Genomic DNA, 11,470 nt, shown 5'->3' on the forward strand with positions numbered 1-11,470 from the left:
TAATAATACTAAAACATTTAAATTGCTAATAAGGTAAATACCAATGGATATAACTCACATAAACAGAAGTTCTTTAAAGGTTTCAATACTTTTTAAGTGTGTAAAAGGATCTTGAGACCAAAAAGTTTGATAACTGCTGGATTTGATCAATCTCTAACATCCCTTTGGGCTCTAAACTTTGTGAGTCAAGTTTTGATTGGTCTGTTGTGGACTCCTTGGACCTTTCAGCAATGATCCTATTCTGCTCTAGATTTTTGGCTGCAAATTCCAGATGTTTTCACTTGCCTGGTGCAGCTTCAGATTGCCCTGTCCTGGTAAAGGAATAGCCCCCTCAGGCTTAGTGATTCACATAAGTTGCTGAGGATATGATGATTGACATCAGCCCAGGGAGGGAAAAACTTATCAGAAGTTTTTCTAGTGCCTAGCAACAGGTCTTGTTAGAAGGGAGGATGTAAGAAATGCTAGCGAATGAATGATGGGTTTCATGCTTTTCTGTAACGAGCTGAAGTGGTATCCTGTCTTATCCTACCTCATAAGATTATCATACTCTAAAATTTATAGCTGAAGTGGATTTTAGAGATGATATAGTCCAATGTCTTTATAATATAGGAGGGAACCGAGGCTCAGAGGGGATGGAGGAACTCATCCCACTTTAACCGTTGATCATAGCTCCTTTAAGTGAACTGGTAGTGCCATCTACAGAGGAATTAAGTGGCTCAGGAGATGGAGTGGGGCCTGGAATCAGGAAGACTCAACTTCATGAGTTCAAATCTGACCTTAGACACTACCTATATGACCCTGGGTAAGTCATTTAACCTTGTTTGTCTCAGTTTACTCATCTATTAAATGAGCTGGTTCAGAAGGAAGTGGCAAACTAGTATCTTTGCCCAAAAAACTCAAATGGGATCACAAAGTGTTGGATGCAACTGAAAAATAAACAACTTAACAACAGTGGCATATACATTCTCCCTCCCTGGCACAGTGAGGGAGGTTCTGGGCTGCTGAGGACTATGTCTACTTTATGTATATACCTATAGAATGCTAAGTCACTCCAGATCAGAATGGAAAAATGATTGCAAAGTTTCTACTTATCTCTTATTCTCCCATGTCCTTTTGGTATTCACCCCCTTCCACTTTTCTTATGATGCTACAGACACCTTCCTGTCAGTCAACAAACATTTAAGTCTATTCCAGGCACTGTGCTAAGCAATGGGAAAAGAAATATAAGCAGAAAGGCAGTCCCTGTCATCAAGGGGCTTACATCATAATGGAAGAAGACAATGCAGCCTAACAATCTGACAAGGGGGGTGGGGAAGAGGAAAAGTAACCATACAAAGACATATGGTAGAGGATGTCATGGCGAGAGGAGTCAGCAGTGAAGCCTGGAGGGGAATGAAGACCTCTTTGGCCTGGGTCTCCTTGAAATCGAGGTTCTGGAGGAACCAGACTATCAGAAGGTGAGACTAAATCCTTAAGTCCTTGCTCCAAATCTCTCTTTTTAATTTATTTTTATTTTATCTTATTTTTAAAATCCTTTTCTTCTGCCTTGGAATTTATACTATGTATTGGTTCCAAGGCAGAAGAGTGGTAAGGACTAGGCAATGAGGGTTAAATGACTTGTCCAAGGTCACACAACTAGGAAGTGTCTGAATTCAAATTTGAACCCAGGACCTCCCTCTCTCTAGGCCTGGCTCTCAATCCACTGAGATACCCAGCTGCTCCCCAAATCTCTCTTTTTTAGATAGGACTCTGTACTCTAGACCTTTCTTGCTCTTTTGACACCCATTAAAAATTTACCCATGTTAGATCTCATTCCTGAGGATCCAATTCTCTCTTAGGGAAATAAAGTAGACTATAATGTTAATGTATTAATTCCCCCAGGTAATGTCTATTTTTACTGGGCCTTTTGGAGACAGTGATAACCCAGAGGAATAGTTTTAATGAATGGAAACAATGTTGGACCTTGAGACAGGCCAATATGGGAGATGTGATGGGGAAAGAATCTCTGATTTCACACCAATAGGGCTATTTTTTTTAGGAAGCATGTAGATTACTAGAGAATGAGATGCCACTTGCTTTGGGAAATCCCAAAACCCTTGTCATTGGAGGGACTTGGTCTCAGTGAGATTTTCCTACCCTCTTGAACTTCTTAAGAGCCATGTAGGAAAATAGCTTTTAATCTCAAGTTCTCCATACTTGGTTGGTTCTCAGACTTATTGGGAGCCAGCAAGAACTCTTAAGGTTATTCATTTAAAATGGGAAGCAACTTTAGAGACAACCTATTCCCACCCACTCATTATATGCCTATGAAGGCACAGAAAACTTACATGACTCATCCAGGGTCTCCTAAGTAGTAAATGTCTGAGTCAGAATTTGAACCCTGCTAACCCCAAGTTTAATATATTTTACCTCTATACCAGGCTGTCTTCCCATGGCAGAGAACATATCCAAAAGGATAAAAAATAGGTTTATGGCTTCATGGAATAAGTCATCGTGTTAATTGGAAAAAGTTAGAAGTTGATGTATCCTTTGAAGCTGGACTTAGTCCAGAGGAGGTGGCAGAAGATCCTGCCAAGGCCTTTCCAGGAGTCATTCCAGCAATCCTATCTTTACCTTACCTGACCACCAACATCATAAATGGGTGGAATTTGCAGAAAGCTGTATATATGTTTAGGGAATGGCAGTTACTTGAATCAGTATACATAGTGCTGGACTTGGGGTCAAGAATACCTGACTGTAAGTCCTGCTTCAGACTCATACTAGCTATATGACCCTGGATAAGTCACTTAAATCTCTGTTCACCTCAGTTTTCTCATATGTAAAATGAGGATAATAATAGCACCTATCTCCCAGGATTTTTGTGAGAATAAAGTGAAATAAAATTTGTAAAGGGCTTTGTAAATCTCAATAAACCCTTAATTTTTATGTGTTGTATTAATGTTATTATGAAAGGAAATCCTTTCTCAACATTAGAGCTAGCCCAAAGAATAATGAATTGCCCCAGGAAACCAGGGGTTCCCAGGTCCTGGAGGTAATGAGTTTTTTGCATCTTTTTGCATTTTCCTGAGGTGAGAACTGAAAAGCTGTGTTGTTGCCTTTGTCTGCAGAATTACTGTGGCACAGAGACTTATGAGTAATTCTCCTTGAGCAAAAGTTATCTCATTGAGAATACTTTCTGGGTCAACACAGATACAGGGAAGTAGGAACATAGAATTTAGGGGTGAAAAGAGGTTGGAGATTATTTAATTAATTAAACTCTCATTTTGGAGATGATATTAGTGAGAGAGGATATGTGTTTAACAAGGAATTGAAGATCTTCTGATTCCAGACCAAGTAGTCTTTCTTCTTTATTCCTTAGGTTCCACCCATGGCCAAACTGTTTTGGAGTTGGAAGAGACTCATCAAGAAAATCAACTCAGAATTTGCCAGGAGAGGTGATTTCCTGGCCACCTCTTCTTATTAAATCATAAAATCATGGGCATGAACTTGGAAATCATCTAGTCCAAATATTTCATTTTACAGGTGACTGCACTAATGTTCAAAGAAGCAAGTGACTGGTTTCAAGTCACACTAGGGATTAGAGGCACAGTTTGCACTCCTCATTTCTGTGACACCATGAGATTAAGGGGGAAAATATGCTGGGTCTAGGTCACCGATCAAGCAGATCAATCATGCCAACTATATATGTACACTAAGCATAAGGCTGAGACATTACAGGGTACAAAAAAGAAGTATGGGGTATTTTATCTCTACAATACCAAAACAAATTTTAATTTATTTGAAAGGACAAGTTCACATACAAAACAATTTGTGAATAAGACTAATACACACATATATATTCATATGCATACTAAAATATGCATATATATTTATATCCTAGGATCATAGTATTTAAAACTATAATTTAAAACTTAGTGATCATATAGTCCAAGCTGAGGCTTAAAGAACTTAAGTGACTTGCCCAAAGTCACACAGGTAGGAAGGTCTAAAAATGTTAAATAGGAAAATAAAAGGAAAAAGAAAAAAACATTTAAAAAAAGAAAAGAAAAAGAAAAAAGAATCATCTACAATCAGGAGTTAGTTAATAATGATAGCAAACATCTATAGAGCACTTACAGTGTGTCAGGCATGGTACTAAGTGCTTTATAGTTATTCTCTCATTTGATTCTCATAACCTTGGGTGGTAGGTGCTCTTATTATCTCCATATTACAGATGAGAAAATTGAGGCAAATTGAAGTTGAGTGACTTGCCCAAGGTCACAAGCTTGTAAATGCCTGAGTCTAAATTTGAATCCACATCTTACTGATTCTGGGTCCAGTGCTCCTTCTGCTGCTTATTGGTCTCTCTGAGTCTCTGCTCTGATGTTCTTCTTGTCCCTTGACAATGGTCTTACTTCATAGAGGGTAAACTTCACTTTTCAGTGCATCTTCCTTGGGAGAATCTGTTCATCAAAATGTCACTGCCCTTCAAAATGTCACTGCCCTTTCCCCATAATTCCTTTAAGAGAGAAGAGAGGGACCTGTGGGTAGAGAAAAGCAAATCTGTAGTTCTGTTTCTCCATGAGTAATAACAGTAACAATGAAGGTAAGCAGGATTTGCCCTGGGCAAAAATAATTAAATAGGTGAAGAGGTTTTTTTGGGTTCCCTCAATGCTCTTATGTGTGTGCCTGCTCCAGAGGTCCCAAATGCTCTGAGATTCTTCTCTAGTTGCCTTGGGCCTCCTACAATAGCCCACCCTGACTTGTTTTCCCTTTCTTCCTCAGTTCCACCCAAAATAGAATTCTCCTATGTCCCACTCTTCCCTGGGTTTTGCTAGGTGACTTGTTAACAAGTCTCATGAAAATAATATATACCATGTTGTTAATGGAAGAGAGTTGAGAATATTTCACCAAATCCAAGTAATCTATTTGCATTTTAATGGAAGTCTCTTGGAGAAACAATGGCTTGCACTAGGGTATGCCATTATCAATAATTTTTTAGAGCAGGCATACCTTTTCTTTCCTATTCTGCCTGTAGGGGTAGCTAGCTGTATAAATAAAATAATTTTCTGAACTCCTCATTGGTAATAATGGTAATGGTGCAGTTAAGACTCTTCATTCTTTTTTTCTCCACTAGTGGTGAAAATTATCCATTATTTGGTGGATATGTGATTTCATCAATGTGGCTGCGCCTTTCTATGGTGCAATTCAATTCAATTCAAATCAAATTGGCTCAATTCAATAAGGTTATCCTAAATAACTGCTTTGTGGAAAGCATTGAATCAAGTTCTGGGTATATAAAGAAAGGAAACATTTTAAAAGTGCTTACTATGTGCCAAGCAATGGACTAAATCCTGTACAAATATTATATATAAAAAATCTCATTTGTTCTTCACAATAACGCTGGGAAGCAGATGGCTATTATCCTCATTTTACAATTGAGAAGGCTGAGACAAAGAGAGGTTAATTGACTTGCCCAGGGTAACACAGCAAGTGTCTGGAGCCTGGATTTGAACTCGGGCTACCTAGTTGCCTCAGTCCAGGTGACCAAACAGTATATCTCAGATAGATATTCCTAGCTTTGGAGGAAGCCTTTGAGTTATTGAATATAGGAACTCCTGGATAACATTGGTTAGTGATGTTGGCACTGCCAGAGGTATCCCCTATATATATATATATATATATATATATATATATATATTCCAGTGATCTTTGGAGGATAGGATCACCACTAGACATCTGGCTTGCCAGAAGTCAAGAATCTTGAAAGAGCTGGTTGGCCAACATAGTGTCAAGATGAAGATGGAATCTTGAGGTACCACTTTAGAAAAGTCTGTCTCTTACAATTGCTGTTTAGACACCTATATACAGGTAAAGAAATATGAAATAAAAAGAGGAACTAGGGCCTTGAGATCCCAACTCAGATTCATCTGGATGAGCACATATAATGATCTCACTATTATTTCTGCTACTGTCGGGGAGACCCCACTGAGAGACTCAGAGAGAGTCATAATATCAGGAGAGTGGGAAAAGAAAGCACTAGAGGTAAAGTGGCTCTATTTAGATTATACAAAGTGAGTGGTTCTTCCTGGCCCATTGGTGAGTCTGTCTTTGATTCAGCACCTGCCTTGGGGAGAGGGAGTAGAAAGAATTGAACCCAATGAGAGTCTTATGGTGGCATATGCCTTTTATCAAGGGACTCATGAGAAAGTGCTAAGAAAACTATATCACTGGAAAGATATAATATCCAAGAATGGTACATGTAACACTGGAAAGAACCCAGCTCTAGGTAAACTCCATCTTAATGTGTTCTAATCAGAGGCAATGGTGAGAGGGCATAGAGGAGGCTTTCCCTGTATAACCACTATGGACATGTAGTCTGTTGTTGGACCCATGTAGTCAAAGCCTTGGTAGAACTAGGCTATACTGTTCCCCTGGGTGGGGCTGGTGCTGGGGGTTACTATGTAGAGATCATCGTGCTGACTGAACGTTTCCCTTTGGGGGTAAGCAGAGAAGAATTGTAGGTGAGAAGTTCCTGTTCAGATAGGAGAAAATTTTGGTGCAAATAAGCAAAGATCAAGAAATAGGTAGATGAGTCATGGGAACCAAGGAGGGTGGTGGAAGTAAGGGATGGGGGTGGCATCTGAAGCTGCCACAGAGTTTGAACTCAGCATTACAGCAACAAAGTCAAGGGGTGGCCAATTAGTTTCCACAGTTAAGGGTCAGGCAGAATGAATTTGTTATTAGATAAGTTAAGAGACTGTTAAACTAGAAAAAGAATGATCATTATTTTCCCTGATGTAATTTATCTCTATGGTCTTTGTCATTCCTTTGCATCAGGCCCCATCCTCCAGTTTCTTCTGAAATCTCTTCAGATGGAGCCTTTGGTTATCACTACTGTCCCTGGTTCTTCCTAATAACGACCAAGTTCTTTTATCCTCAGACATTTCACTCCAATTCAATCTAATCTCACTCAATCTCATCCGAAAAGAGAGGCAGGGTGGTACAGTGGAAAGAGTGCTGAATTTGGGGTCAAAAGACATCCAATCTTGCCTCTATTATTTATTGCTTGTGTGAGCTTGGGATCCTTTAATCTCTTTGGGTTCTAGTTTTCTCATTTTTAAGATGAGGGGTTTGAACCAGAGTGCTTCTATGGCATTTTCCAGCTCTAAAGATATAATTGTTTGTCAAATCTGTACTATGTTCAAGGCTCTGTTTTGGATTCCAGAAGCATAGACAAAATGAAATATAGTCCTTGTCCTCAAGTACAAGGTTCTTGGTGCTTCATTGTCATGGCCTTTGGGAAAGAATCATTTCCATGTTGGGAGAAGGCTTTGGAATAAAGATATACTGATGGAAGAGAGAAGATATTTTGGTAAAATTTTCTCCTTTAGTTATGGAACCATAGAAGTGCCTGAAAGAGATCAGCAGACATGTTTGAGGTTGAAATATTGTAGTATGAAAAATCACAAACTTAATTACCTTTGGCTTCCCAGCCAGACTTGTATGTACATAATTGTGTTTCATCTCTGTAGCCTGTGGCAGTTCTGTGTATGTTTCTGAAGTACAGAAATTGTCCATGCTTCATCCAGTGTCTCAGGCTAGTTAGGAACTCATAGGAACATCCTTGTAAATACTATCCAAGAAGCTGAAATTTTGGGGGCCCCCACAGAAGAAGTCCCTCCCCACTCAGATGGAGGGCTGTTTATCTGGTAAGAGAAAAGAGGCTCTTTCTGAAATTTTTGCTTGGGGGCCTGAATTTAAAGTTCTACCACTGCTCTGCAGTGTTTATTTGAATTTCTTTATCATCTTAATAGACATCATTAGCTGAAGATTAGTGATCAGAGGTTTTCAATCTCTTGTTGCTTTCCTGTCTTCCCCTTCTGAACTTGGATAAACAATTGATCAATCAATGAAACAATGATCAATCACATTGATTACATGCCTACTTTGTTATGTGCTAGATTAAGCAATAGAGAGTCAAAGACAAATTTCTTGCTCTCAAAGAATTTAGCTTTTAACAGAAGATGCAAATGTGCACATAAAAATATAGATCGTTAATTGAGTTATAAGAATTAACTAAATCTAAAAAAAAAGAATTAACTGACATTCTGGAATTTAGTTCAGAAGGACAAGCTTCTGTCTCATCCCTAAAAGAGATTTGGACTATAAGTTCTTCAAATCAAAAGATACATATGAATCATGCCAAAGGGTTTTGGGGATAAAAAGTTCATATTGTCTTCAAGAAAACATTAAGAGGAGGAAGAAGGAGGGACTTCATGAGCTAAGGAGTAACAACATTTGGGGTACTTAAGCCCTCCTGAGATTTAACAAGAGAACCTGTGACACCAAGTCAATGTGAGACAAAGAGAGAAAAATAAAGGGGAGCTGAGCCCTAGGAGAAGAGAGAGAAATTAAGGTGGACTGTTGGATCCTTGTAGGCATCTTGGCACAAAATTTGGGCTGAACCTTCCAGTTTTTAATAGTCACTCTAATGATTTGTAGAAATTCTAAAAGGTCCATTCTTTCACCAGCTTTCCCTTCTTGTGCCTATCCAATACCAAACAATGTTATTTATGCCTCTTTCTTTTATTTAAATATTTCTCCTATTCTGTTTTTGTTTCATATATAAAGAAACTTGGGGTCATTTATGAAGCCTGGTCTTTTGTACTTATTTCATGCTGAGAAAGGAGAAATGAGAAACTTATAAAGATAATTCAAAATAGGACAGAGAAACAAACCTTTACCTAAATGTGATGAATTTTCCTAACTGGGATGCTGAGCTATTATGATTGTATTAATAATTTTTTTTTTATATAAATACTATAAATTAGCAGAGAAAGGGACCAAGTGAACTTGAAGATTATATCATCCTCTGGCTAAAGGGGAGCCAATTGCCATAGCAGGGTATAGATGATTAAGTCAAAAGAGAAGGATAGGGAGGAGAGGTGGTGAATGAAAAGTTATCCCATAACCACTCTCTTCTTGCTGCCCCTCCCCCCAAGATAAGTAAGATTTGAAAGAATTCACCTTTATGCCTGTCCTGAAGGAGACAGAATAGGAAGGTTTGGTGTTTTGACCAGTGACCTCAACTCTCCACAATGATATCCATCAATAAATGTTTCATATAAAAAATGAATATGGGGTAACTTTAGGAAAGAGCAGTTGAAAGGATCAGGAATGGCTTCATGATTATTATGTCTGAGTATGAATTAGCCAATTAGACAGGATTTGAGACATCCAGTTTAACACCCCCACCCAACAAAACACCGTATTTTCTATCTTTGTAATAACTCTAAGACAGAAGGGTAAGGACTAGGCAAATAGGGTTAAGTGATTTACCTGAGGTTACACAGCTAGGAAGTGTCTGAGACCAGACTTGAACCAAGGTCCTCCTGACTCCAGACCTGCTGCTCTATCTACTGTGCCACTTAGCTGCCCTCACATCAACAGGTTTGATCATCCCTATCACATCCAGCATTTTACGGATGAGAAAACTGGAGGGAAAAAAAGGTGATTTGGCCATGGTAGTAAGCAGAACCAGTATCTGAACCCAAATTTCCTGAGTCCAAATACTCTGCTCTTTCTATTTTACTATGAGAAAAATCAGTAAAGTTCTTCTATAGAAAAATATCAAAGGTTGTAAATATCCATAACTAACTTCCATGAGCTCCACCCAATTACAAAATAATCTCAAAAAGAAACTAAATATAATTCATTCTAACTTGTCCAGATCAGTTGTAGGTTAATGTTTAAGTATTGTGTACTTTCATTATGGAAAAATCCACCTACTGATGTAGATGAACAACTCAATCTTAAAATGTTATGTGGGATCACTAAGAAGTTGAATTAATCCCCCCTGGTTACTTAGTTTGTATGAGTCAGAAGGAGGAATTTAACCTAGTTCTCCCAATTATAAGGTTGTCTCTAATCATTATACCATTCTTCCCCTCTCTTTTTTTATTATACCAAATTGTCACTCAATTCATTTAAGTTATCCACTGAGACAGAGATAATCCTTACTTTCAAAAGTATTATTTTCTAATAACCAGGACAAAAGATAAATGTGATATTTAACCAGTAAGTTAATTATTCACTAATCCACCTATCCATTCATTCAAAAACTGTATTTGGTGGTTATTATGTGTTTAACTCTCTGCTAAAGAGTCAAGGAGAAATAAAGACAGATAAAAACCTAAGTCCTGCCCACAAGGAGCTTAGTATTTAGCAACAAACTAAATACTTATCATCAATAGACATCCTTTTTCAATCTGGTGCTCCATTAGCCAAAGGCCCCAGGTGAGTGTTGTAGGTGAGAGAAAGTGAAGACAGAGGGTGAGAATATAAACTTAGACTGCATTTGGGAGAAGGGAAGAAATTGGATCAGGTTGAGGTTGGACAAAAAAAGGAGAGGATGAAGAACAAGGGAAGTGATAGCCCCATTGTCCATGGGTCAGATCATATCATTTTAGGAGGGACATGGATCAAATTATATGCTTTAAGAGGAAAGCAGCTAGGATGATGAGGAAAGGTGGGATCATTTTATGAGGGACAAGTAAAAGAGTGAAAGATGTTTAGCCTGAAGAAGAAAAGAGCCTTTGGGGGTGGGAGGTGAGATTGGACAGGATAGTTGTCTTGACACATTTGAAAGAAGAGTTAGGCTTAGTCTGCTTAGTTATATGGGGAAGAACCAGAAACAATGTGGAGAAGTTATGAGGAAACTGGTTTTAGCTCAATATAAGTAAGAGTGATAGAGAGCTGTCAAAAAATATAGTGGGCTTATTTGAGGAAGCTGAGTTCCCTCATCAGTTGAAGTGCTCAAACAGAGGTGAGTGGCCTCTCTTCAGGAATATTATAAAGGTGATTTATGCATGTGAAAGTGGGTTAGAAAGTATCTTCAAAGTCTTTTCCAGTTAAGAGATTCTAGGATGCCAAATATTTGGGGAGTATGAAGTCCTCATTATTTTCAGGTCAATGGTCTTAGAAAATGTATAGATCTGGGTCCAATTCAAATAGGCTCATTTGGACATTTGAGTTTGTTTTTTATTACTTGTCCTCTAAAACCTATAGTTTGTAGTTCAATTAAAAATTATATTTGTTTTGAGGGTTTAGCAAAGATGAGTACCTGCCCATTATAGTTTTTGCTTCACACTTGCCTAATTTAAGTCCCTAATTCAGTTACTCTTGGGTTGTACAAGTGCCTGTGTGTCTGCTTTGTCAGAGAAGTCTAAGGACTGGATATCATGAAAGTGACAGGAGCAAAGTGAAAAGAATGGTTGCATTAAAAAAATCTCATTAGATTAAAGCTGGAAAAACCTATTTTATTTCAGAAATTAGCTCTTCACCACAGTTCTAGGAAAAAAGACACATGTTTTCAGATTATGCCAACAAAATGGAATATTATTTCGCCACAAAATTTTCAAATATGAGTATAAGTGAGGAAATGTTCAGGTATTGGTCATAGCAGAGTGAGATGACATCAGATGCCAGG

At 38.2% G+C, this 11,470-nt stretch overlaps 1 long non-coding RNA gene across 1 annotated transcript; it reads left to right on the forward strand.

The window, feature by feature from the left end:
• Window positions 1–1,201: 1,201 nt before the first annotated feature.
• Window positions 1,202–3,493, forward strand: LOC103094054 (uncharacterized). The gene is made up of 2 exons (XR_467907.3): window positions 1,202–1,457; window positions 3,359–3,493. It is a non-coding gene; the product is annotated as an uncharacterized LOC103094054 (long non-coding RNA).
• Window positions 3,494–11,470: the final 7,977 nt, after the last annotated feature.

The sequence above is a fragment of the Monodelphis domestica genome, chromosome 4, assembly GCF_027887165.1.
Source record: "Monodelphis domestica isolate mMonDom1 chromosome 4, mMonDom1.pri, whole genome shotgun sequence".
Taxonomy (NCBI): Eukaryota; Metazoa; Chordata; class Mammalia; order Didelphimorphia; family Didelphidae; genus Monodelphis; species Monodelphis domestica.